The sequence below is a fragment of the Neopelma chrysocephalum genome, unplaced genomic scaffold (genome assembly GCF_003984885.1).
Source record: "Neopelma chrysocephalum unplaced genomic scaffold, ASM398488v2 Primary Assembly neopelma1_188, whole genome shotgun sequence".
Taxonomy (NCBI): Eukaryota; Metazoa; Chordata; class Aves; order Passeriformes; family Pipridae; genus Neopelma; species Neopelma chrysocephalum.
In genome coordinates, this window is record NW_020897850.1 from 2,766,806 (window position 1) to 2,777,106 (window position 10,301).

The 10,301-nt window shown below is 41.5% G+C and overlaps 2 long non-coding RNA genes across 5 annotated transcripts in view; both read left to right on the forward strand.

Moving 5' to 3' along the window:
• Nucleotides 1-3,756, forward strand: part of LOC113976896 — a 137,436-nt gene extending 133,680 nt beyond the window's left edge. For all 4 annotated transcript variants that reach the window (XR_003537200.1, XR_003537203.1, XR_003537202.1 and 1 more), the window contains one exon: nucleotides 3,679-3,756. This is a non-coding gene — a long non-coding RNA (uncharacterized LOC113976896). The remainder of the gene's footprint in view (nucleotides 1-3,678) is intronic.
• Nucleotides 3,757-4,448: 692 nt separating this feature from the next.
• LOC113976916 overlaps nucleotides 4,449-10,301 on the forward strand; it is a 12,114-nt gene continuing 6,261 nt past the window's right edge. The window contains exon 1 of the long non-coding RNA XR_003537213.1: nucleotides 4,449-4,460. This is a non-coding gene — a long non-coding RNA (uncharacterized LOC113976916). The remainder of the gene's footprint in view (nucleotides 4,461-10,301) is intronic.

The following is a 10,301-nucleotide window of genomic DNA, read 5'->3' on the forward strand; positions in this document are numbered from 1 at the left end:
GCAGCGGGTGTTACCTGCACACAGGAGTGTCCCAGGAGCGGGTGTTACCTGCACACAGGTGTGTCCCAGGAGCAGCTCCGGGAGCGCTGTGGCTCCTGTTCCACTGGGAGTGCAGAGCAGTGTCTGTGACAGCCACATGTGCTGTGGCATTCACAGCCTTCCCAGTTGTTTTCACAAGGCACGGCTGATAGGGGCTGTGTTTTGGGTTTGTTTCTGAAGCTTTCCCGTGGAAATGTTTGATAAGGTGTGAATCCTAGCATTGATGGCTAAGAGTAGGCAGCAGTTCTACTGATGTGCTGCAGTCAGAAACTCTGCAGGAACTGGATTAGCTCTGTTTCAGTTTCAGCACTTCTGTGTCTGCAGTGATGTTGTTCCTGCAGTACCACGTTGCAGCATTTGATTGTGAATTGTAGCCTGAGAAGTATGTGGCAGTTTCAGTAAGTTAAACAAAACTTGGAGAAACACAGTCTCTTCAGTTAAAAATCCTAAGAACATAAGATTTAACAGTCTGGGCCAGACCAAAGGTCTGTCTGGCCTACTGTCTTGTTTTCAGCAGTGATTAGTAGTGTAGTTATGGAAAAAATACAAGTGGTAAGTGTATAGAATCAGTAGGCAGAAGTGCTGTGGTTGTTAAGTCAGTCCCTGCCTGTGGGAAATCCCCCTGGAGTGTAGCTGTCACAGGTCAGAGCACTCGGAGGTGGAAGCCTGGGTTTGTGTGGTTGGATCCACAATCACATCCCGGGCATATGGACCATCCTGTCCAATGCCAGACAAGTCTGGGGAGAGATCCCTGTGTTCCAACCTTCTACAAACCCTCTGTTTGTTATGGGCATTCATCTTCAATGACAGGAAATACAGCACTGTTGCAATGCAATTAATGACTTGCTCTTAATTACTTTTAGTGACCTGCTTCTTTCGATAGTGGATTTGATTTGCCCAGATTATTTCTGTATTACTTCAGCATAGACCCCATTCCTTTAGTCTTTGAAGGTGTTTTCAGGACTTGGATTGTAGAAGCAATTTTCTGTTGTTACTTCAAGTGGCATTATATCACAAAAATTTGCATTTTGCTCAAGTGATTTAGTAAAATTGCAGTCAGGTTGTAGAGCTTATGGGCATAGGAAATAGCTGTAGTTCCCACACCTACGGTGTCTTTCGCAAATATAAAGTATTCCAAAAAAGATTCCTAGCCAACACCTTCCTAAAATGGGATTAGTGGTGCCACTTCATAAAGATCCTACTTCAACAGGGTTCCAGTCAGTCATGTTGTTGGAGTGGGAGGTTTTAATCAATTAAAAGACTAATTTCTCCTTCCTTCCCACAAAGTAAACACCTGGCATTGCTGTACAGTAGACTGGGGCTTTTCCCTCTTAGTGAACCCCAGATGTCAGTTCTGCAGTGTTTGGCAATGCTCTCATGATGTGTAAGAGTTAAAGTTTAAAAATCGTGAGTTAAAACAGCAATCCTGTTGTATCGAAACTTCCATGGTGAGGGGTGGCTTATCCCATTGGCCTTCAAAAATCTGTACTGAGGCTGAGCTAAAGCAGGGCCCCCCCTTTCCAGAGTCAGCCATGAATGGCTGAGGTTCTCTTTAGCACCCTCTTTTGGTGCGTTGCGTTAGTAAGGAACCCCCAGCTCTGTGACAGACTAAAAGTGCGTGTAGACTTGCTGAACTCTGTGTGGACACTGAGTACCTGCTCCAGAGCTGCACTATCGTTAGTTCTCTGACTCTCACACTGGAGCACTTTGCTGACTCAAAGACCACAGTTAATGCACTCCCACTGTTTACCTCTCCTTTTGCTTTTGCTCACAATGTTAAAATACAGTTCTTGCTAGAGAATATTGTATTTGTTGCTTGGGAACCGTATACCTGATGCTCAGTAGTGTCTGGCAACTGCTGCTCTTCCCTAAACCAATCTAGGAGAGAAGGTTTTCTTCCTGACTCTCTGGAGAGGGAATTTAAGACCCAGCCATGAAAATACGACAGGACTGAGTAAAGTTCTTCATGTCTAAACATTTGCAGGATTATAGCCTACTGTAATAATGGAATAGTCTGAAAACCATGTCTATAAAATCTCAGTATGGCACTGTATCAACACAGTCTATGTTCTTTATACACCCTTCAGGCAGTCAAGTTTGAAGAGTTTCTTTATCTGTAGCATTTCTATACCATCTTGTGTCTGGACTCTTCTGCCTGCATGTTCCCATTGGCCACATGTCTGACTGAGGCCAAAGATGTTTTTGTGTACATTTTTGTACAGTACCTATATTCTGTTTTAAGGAAAAATATACACATACATTTTTCTTCTTTATTAATAAACGGAGTGACAGTTTAAAATAAATTCTTTCAGCTGTTTGGAATGGTACCCAGATGTACTGACATATTTCAGAGTGAGTTGAATAGGCAGAAAAGCATTATATCACTAACAGAGCTGAGGAAGAGGAGCTGTCTCTGACCACTAAAGCAAAACAAAGCAGTGCTAAGGTGGTGGTGCTGAGGAAAATAAGCCAGGCTGTTCTAATGCTTAGCTGAACTATGGAAGTAGCAACAAAAGGGAGAAAAATCTTACCAAAGGAAAATTGTGGGGCAAGTATAAAGGTGTACTGTGGAGTGAAAGAGCAACACTGAAACAGGTGGGGGAAAAAACAGAAAATCAGTTCAGGACGTAAAGTAAAAAAAAGGGGGGGAAAAGGCTTATGAAAGCCCTATAACAGTAACATGATTGATATCTTCACAGGAGGAGAGGATTGGGATGAGGGGGGAATAGGCATTGGTTTGAAGACCTATCTGACATCCAGGCATGGGAATACCAGTCTGAAGTCTTTACCTCTCCTTGTAGATGGTGTGAGAAACTCTGATGCCTTACTGCATTTCATTCCAGGGCCAGGTATCACCTCACAGTGGGTAACCCAAACCTGACTTTCAGGATGCTTAAGTCTTAACAGGGCTTTGCTCTCAGACTTGGCAGTGAAGAGAATATTCCCTTGCATTTAGATCTAACTTGGGTGCATGTGCAGGTAATTGTTATTCCAGAGAGAACAGGAGAGGAGCTCCTGAGGGGTTGGTTCAGAGTATGTATGTTAGAGTGGTGAGAGGGTCACCATTTTTAGAGCTTTACTGACACAAGTGCATTAGGAATGTTGGTGTCCCTGGCTATGAGACTGCCCTGCTGAATGCTGCCTGTTAGCAGTGATTTATACCACATGTATTGATGGTCATGGTTGGCTGATTAGTCTGAGCACAATTACTCTTCCCACTAGTAATTGGTGTAGTAATTTTAAAGGACTGAAAACAAGAATGATACTCAGGAGTAAAGGTTGAAATATTTTTTTCTGGTAACTTTTCTTTAAACTTGCTTGGCTGTGAAAGTAGAGGAGACTTTTTTACTCAAAGCTTTCAAGGTTTGCTGCAGTTAAATTGAGTATTTTCAGAAACCTTGTCATAGTGCTTCCCTGAGGGTAAAGTCATTCCTCTACCAAGTGCCGTTCATGCCCCACTTACCCTCAGTTAAGGCTTTCAAAATAACTTTGCAGTGGGACACTGGCCTTCTGCTGAAACACATTTCTCACCTGCAGGAAAGGCTGTATTTAGTGTCTGTATATCTGTTCTTTCATTTTTTCCATCATAAGGATAACATATCAAATTTATTATTTTTTCTTCTTTCTCTTTGGAAACAGAAAGAATGACTTACTGGGGAACCAAGCTAGAAAATGAAAGAAGTGAAGATTGGTCATCTCTGCAGAGGAAATGACAAGGTATGCATAGCAATCACACTGGAGATTCTTTTTTTGCTGCTGCTTAGGTCTTCATGGTAGATTACTTCTGGCAATAAAGTTTAAAAGTAGTCCTCAGAAACCTTGGAAAAGATGTTTTGAAGAGAACTTTTTCTTCTGTGTGATTGTCAGAGTAAGCAAAGTAAGTATTTATATCTTTATAAATAACTTTGAGATACACCTTTAAAGTCATTACTATGCTGAATTGTAGCTGTGTTTGTACAGGTTAATGGGAATCACATTCATGAATTGTTTTTTTGGCAGAGATCAGTAAAAACAACTGTTCTCCCAACTCTAAAGTGAAACCCCTCCAGATACTATCAATGGTCATTCTTGAGACTTTAAAATACTTGTTTTATGGGCTCATTTAAATCACTGCATGCTCAGTGCAGCAGTTGTACCATTTTCTCTTCATCATTTATCACCATTACAGGATGTGCTTAGTACCTATTTTGCACTGCATTTAAAGAGTGTGTCCTTTTACATTTGTCATCCTGTAGATTTGTAACTTGAGGGATGCAAAATCAGCACTACTAACAACTCCTGCCTCTCAAATATTGTCAGTAAAGTGAATGTATAATGTTTAGCCATGACTGCTAAGAGACCAGACAAAACTATATGCCACTTAAGTTCTGAGGTTAAATGTTACTTCAGTGATGCATAAAATTTGTATTGAACTGGAGCAGGTCAGCACAAAGTGACCACGGGGAGAGCTGCTGTTGTGACCTCCCTTTCCAGCTTTTTGTGTAACATTGAGAGGAAAACTGTGCAGATCTTCCTGTAGTACTGAGAGGAACCACAGGTATAGGGCCATCAGTGCTTTCCCTTTTGTAATCCTGCTAAATGCCTCTTTGATTTCCTTTAGTAAATGTCAGGTCACATGTTGACTGCCTGCATTCTAAAACTGAAGTATAAATCATCTCCTCAAGTGACAGAAACTGTCATTTTTCCTTGCAAAATATTTTTCTAACTATATCTTATGTAACTGTTACAGTTGTTGACATTTTTCTTAAAAGCCCTGTTGGTTTGACACTCGGGATTTCGTATGAAGCTGTAGACTAGGAGAGAGAATTCTTTTGCCTTTGCTTCTATCTCTGTCCCATGAGCGGAAGAAAGGAATATTACATATCTCTGAGTCATGCTGTAGAAAGTTATTTTATTTTTAATATCATTTGAATTTTAGAAGAAGGAGAAGGATAAACCTTAGCATAGGTGAAACCAAGAGTTAATATGCTCCAGTTATAGAAAGTGGCTATTAAATTTTGATGGGATGCTATGACTGGTACTTCAAATAAAATGCTGGTGTAGCAATGTGGGGAGTGTCGATAATGGGTTGAATACTAGAGAAAGGCTGTTGATTTTTAGGGAAAATATATATAAAAATACGTGATCCTCAACCAAAGGCATTCATGTGGATACATCTATTGGAAAAAATCAGACTATAGACTTCTTATGTCTGTCTTGGCTTGTGTCTACAAGAAAGCAGCCCCATATAGCTGTGTCTTGGCATAGAAATGGGCTGAAAGTACTTGCTCACACCAGATGTTTTATTGTGCCTAGTTCCTGCCCAGCTTAAGGGTGATACTTGAGCATTAATAATCTGCTTTCCCCCTGCTCTTACGTGCCTGCAGAAAACTATTGATATGTCTTCCTAGTGGGTCTTTCTTAGAAGAAATGGTGCAGAATGTGGAATTAGTTGGTGTGAAATTCCTGCTGGCAAGGCTTTTGACTTTTGGCTTCTGCTGGATCCAGCTGAGTGATGAAAGAGAGAGCTCTTGCAGGTATTTCAACTCTTCACCAGTGCTAATCTCACCCTCATAAGAAGTAAATTGTTCTGGAAAAATAAGTTGAAGACACACTTGTGTTCCTTCTTGAGGGAATGCTGCAAGGGCGATCTGGAATGCCAGGACTTTGGTCTTGAGTGGGTCCATTAATCCTGCATCCAAGTCCAATGGTTTAGTTCAATTTTAAGCAAGCTAGAGATGTTTATGATAAATGCAGGGTATTTTCAGGCACATTTAGGAGTCTGAAGGTGTCCCTATGGACATAGTTTTACTCTCCCAAAACCAGGATCTGAATTGTTTGGTTAAGTACCCTGTGGCTGCCAGAGAACATTGCTAAGTCTAGAAAAGAGAGTCAGATCTTGATCTAAATATCTCTGCTTTTTGATGAGAGACTGTCTAATAACCTTCAGAGCGAAGAGTTGAACTCCACACAGACACATGTTGGAAGGGAGGCTTTTCTCAGCTGAAAGGAGGAGTGAGGAGTGCCCTCCTCACTGCCATAAAGGAAGACCAGACTCCCCACAGAGGTTAGAGCAGCCTACCTTGGCATCTGTGACATCTCAGGATCATGAGTTTGGGGTTTGTGGAATCCCAGTTCCCTTCTTGTCAAAGCCAGGAGTAGGAGGTGGCCCCCAGGAAACAGATGCCCTGTGTCAGGTGCCCCTGTTAAATGGTCTTAGCACTGAAGATTCTCAAAGCTGGTTCCTGGACATTACATCGTTGCAGTGTGCACAGGAAAGAACCCCATGGCTGCAAACAGGGTTTTCCTTTGGTGCTCTCTGTGCACCGTGGGTTTGTTGGCTCAGGAAAGGTTCTGTACAGTGTGGATTCTCCAAAGCAGATGGCAAACAATGATTAACCGGTTCCTTCCAACTGCTCACTGATGAGCAGACTCCAAGTTGAACCAGTTATTCATATTGAATTAAGCTTTAAAAAAAATCGTGTACTTAGGAGCATAAATGTTCTCATCTAAATGGAAACTTTCCCAGAATAGTTCACTTGGGGCTGCATGGATGTCTTCAAGCTTATTTCTAATGGTAGAGGATATGAAAAAGTAAATGATAGCAGAATATGATTATAGTTCTTAATGTAATATAAAATTATTCCATTGTAAGTGAAATACTGATGCACGGGGGCAGGACCTCTGACCCACCTGCATTTGCAAGCCTCTCCTACGCAGAAGTAAGTGGCTTGTATGTGGCTGTTGAGACTTACTATCTTGTCTAAAGCTTCTTTAAGATTTGAGTGGAAGCACTGCTCTAACAGCAGTATCAAGGATTTGAGATTTATGGCATTAAGAGCTAATGGGAAGCACATTTGCTGTACATTCACATTCCTGAGCTGTTTTACTCACGGCACTTCAAGGCCAAGTGAGGCCTAGGATAGATGAGCTTTCGAATGAAAAAAAGAAAAAGTGTTTTACTGTTGCTAATTTGAGCAATGGTGTGTGTGCTGCCATCAGCGAGATCATACAGAAACAGGCTGGGGGCAACTGTGTGGGCAGCAGCTCCATGGTGAGGGATCTGGGGGTCCTGGGGCACAAGCAATGAATAGTTACCTCAGCATTTTTCTGTAGGGCTCTGCCTAAAGGGGAATCACAGCTTCATTGCATGATAGCAAATTGTGATTGACTTCACGAGGCTCTGCATTCTGTCAGCTTAAACGGGGATCACTGGAGGGCTCTTCAAAGTCAGATAATGCTTTTAACGTGTGGAGAACTTAAGAGAATGTTTTGAGTTCTCCTGAAAGTGTGTTTCACAATATCAGATTCCTTTAGCATAGACACACTGAAGTTATGCTAGTATTGGAAACAAAAACCCCAGTATGTCCTCTCAGCTTTGTACCTGTGTTCCTGTAAGCACAAGTACTTCATTGAGTTGCTCCAAAAAAAAAGGGCAAACTGCATTGAAGAAAAGCTTCCTTCCTATGATCACCAAGCAAGAAAGTATTTCCAAATTTCAGAAACTGTTGGCCAGCTCTGACATTTAGAAAGCACATCTTAAAAAGAAAGACTGTAAAAAATCCAAACTTTATCACGTGAACTTGCTTCCAGCCTGGAAAAGCTTGCTTTTTACAGCCAGGATAAAACACATAACCTGCAGGGTACACATCCAGTGCTGTGGTAGGGTATATGTTCCTTTGCTGCATGTCTGACGAGGGGAAGGGGTTTGACACAGCTTGGGCTGGCTGGATATAAAGGCAATTGGCAGCAGAGCATATATAGCCCTGCTGCTGTTGTGTTTGTGTGATTAAAAAACGCTCAGGGTATGTTTCCTCTTCTTCAGGAACCAGGCTATTCTAGTTCATAACGTTGCATATGCTATTGGTTACAATATTTTTAACTGTGTGCATTATGTGTGAGTATAGATAATGATAAACTCACACTGGAGTCCACTTGGCCTGTAAAAATTTTATGCAACTCTGAGGAAAAGTTACTAAATAATTATTAAAAAACCATTTTGGAAACTGAGGGGCCTGTTTCAACAGCCCAGCCTTAATCCTTTAATGCACTCAGTGTTTTGGATGAGTGCAGGTGTACATGTAATTATGAATTTAAAATGGTCCAGGAACATTTAAGAACAAAAATACTGCCAATGTAGTAGAGGCTAATTTCTGGAAAATAATGGCTACAGAACCATTTGGTAATTTTCAAGCCTACCCTTCCAAAAGAACAATCTGGATCTAAGGAGTGTCTGTCGCAGGTTATTGCCAATTTCAATGTTTGGCATTTGTGGTGGATTTTATACTAATATTAATAATGTATTTTTGTTTCTCTTCTTCTTACATTTTAACCCTCGGAACTTGTTTTCTTTGCAGTGTTTTCTCTGTAGTCGTGATGGATTTTTATATATTTGTAGAGAATCTGACATAATACATTAGTCCAGTAGCTGGAGCATTAGAAAGCAAGAAACATAAGACTTGCCATTCTGAGGGCTGCTAATATTGCTTTTAGGGTTTGGGAAGAGTTTTTCTTCCAGGCACACTTGCCTGCGTGTGTGACTGCAGTCCATGACACACACTGTGGTTAGCAACAGCTCCTGTGTGTCATGGCTCAGGTTCCCATACACCCTGACAGTTTGCACATTGGTGAGAGCCATGACATTTTCCTGCATCTGCTCTCATCACAGATTCCCTTTCAAAGCAGCACTTCATTGATGCAGTGCACTGACACATTTTACATGTAATTGCTTTTCATCTGGTTGCATGATTATTTTGTGACACCTAGTGGATAAATTGATAGTGGTGCCGCCTTAAATTGCCTCTGTTTTTTTAGATTCTCTTGATAGATGTTCTGGCCTGGAAACTCAGTTCCCATCTCAAACACATAGGCTCTCTTGCTTTCTTACTTTCACTGCCTTTTTTTTTTTCTGTTTAACTTTGCTCATGGAATAACTTGCTCATAGCCAGGTGAACAAATACCCAACACCAGTCTTGAGGAAATTCCAAGAGTCCCAGAACAGTACAAGGTAGGAAACGTTTGAAAATTCCATGATATGGTTTAGTCAGGACCCCTCTGTGTGCAGCCTGGGATCTTCACACGTCATCCTTTGCTGCTGCATCACCGTTGTTGGTGGTGTGCTTCAAGCATGCAGTTCCACTGAGAATAAGCATGTACTACATAAAGTTATAAAGGTTGCAGAGGAGTACTTATATTCACTACCCAATGAGGACTCTTAGAAATACCCATCCTTTAATGTTCTTAGAGAATGAAATCTGATAAATAATTAAATACTATTTTATACACACAAGTATGTTTTCAGAATGTTTACATCAAGAAACAGAGTCTAGAAATGCCTTAAATGCATGACCTACTTTCACAACTAAGATACATCTTGCGAAGTAAATCTTAATTTACATGTCATGGATTCTGTGCCTGCAGCTTCTTTCCCCAACAGGAAAATATTGAAATACTGTCCAGTATGTTTGCTATAAATGCTGTGTGATAGAAAAGCAGGTGTTTTTATATGACTCTATTTTTTATGTTGGTAAGGGAGGGGAATCAGTTATTTCAGTTTCACTAGGCCTTTCTGCTGTATTGCTAAGTTGATACTGCCAATGGGCACGTTCCTGTCTTCAGAGAATGTATAATCTGCTCCTTCCCAGACTGATTGTACATTTTGAAATCTTTGGCATCCCAGAGCAGGCGCAGAGAAATGGCTAAGATAGGATTTTAGGAGTTTTCAAATAGGAGCTAATAGAAACTGTAAGGCAGATGAATTTGGAGATGAGGGATTATGTATTTTTCATACGTGGGGAATTAGAATGGAATTGTGCAGATGACGTGAAGAAATTGATTCTAAAGACCATCTTCAAGATTTTAGGTTTCAGCTTGTCACTATTCCGAGAAAATGTATTGCATATTTCAACTCCCAAGAGGCTTCACAAACAGAAACTGTAATACTGAACTATGTCTTTAATACCGACTGACGAGGCTCTCCTTCCCTGTGCTCTTCCCAGCTGCTCATCCTAACAGTTCTCTGGTGGCTTTCACTTATGTAAAATTAGGGCCTGTGGCAACAGCATCATGAATAATGGACACAGAGTCTAACACACCTCAGCTCTGCCACCGCTTTGAGTCCCTTCAGGAAGGTTTAACCAGCCAAAGCTTCAGCCTGGGGTACAAAGGCTTGCCCTGGAGTCAGTGTGTGGCGAGGCCTGGCCAGCCCAGGGGACAGCAGGGTGTGTGGAGGGGGCCGAGAGGGGCAGTGCTGTGTGTCTGGTGGGACAGCAGGGTGTGTGGAG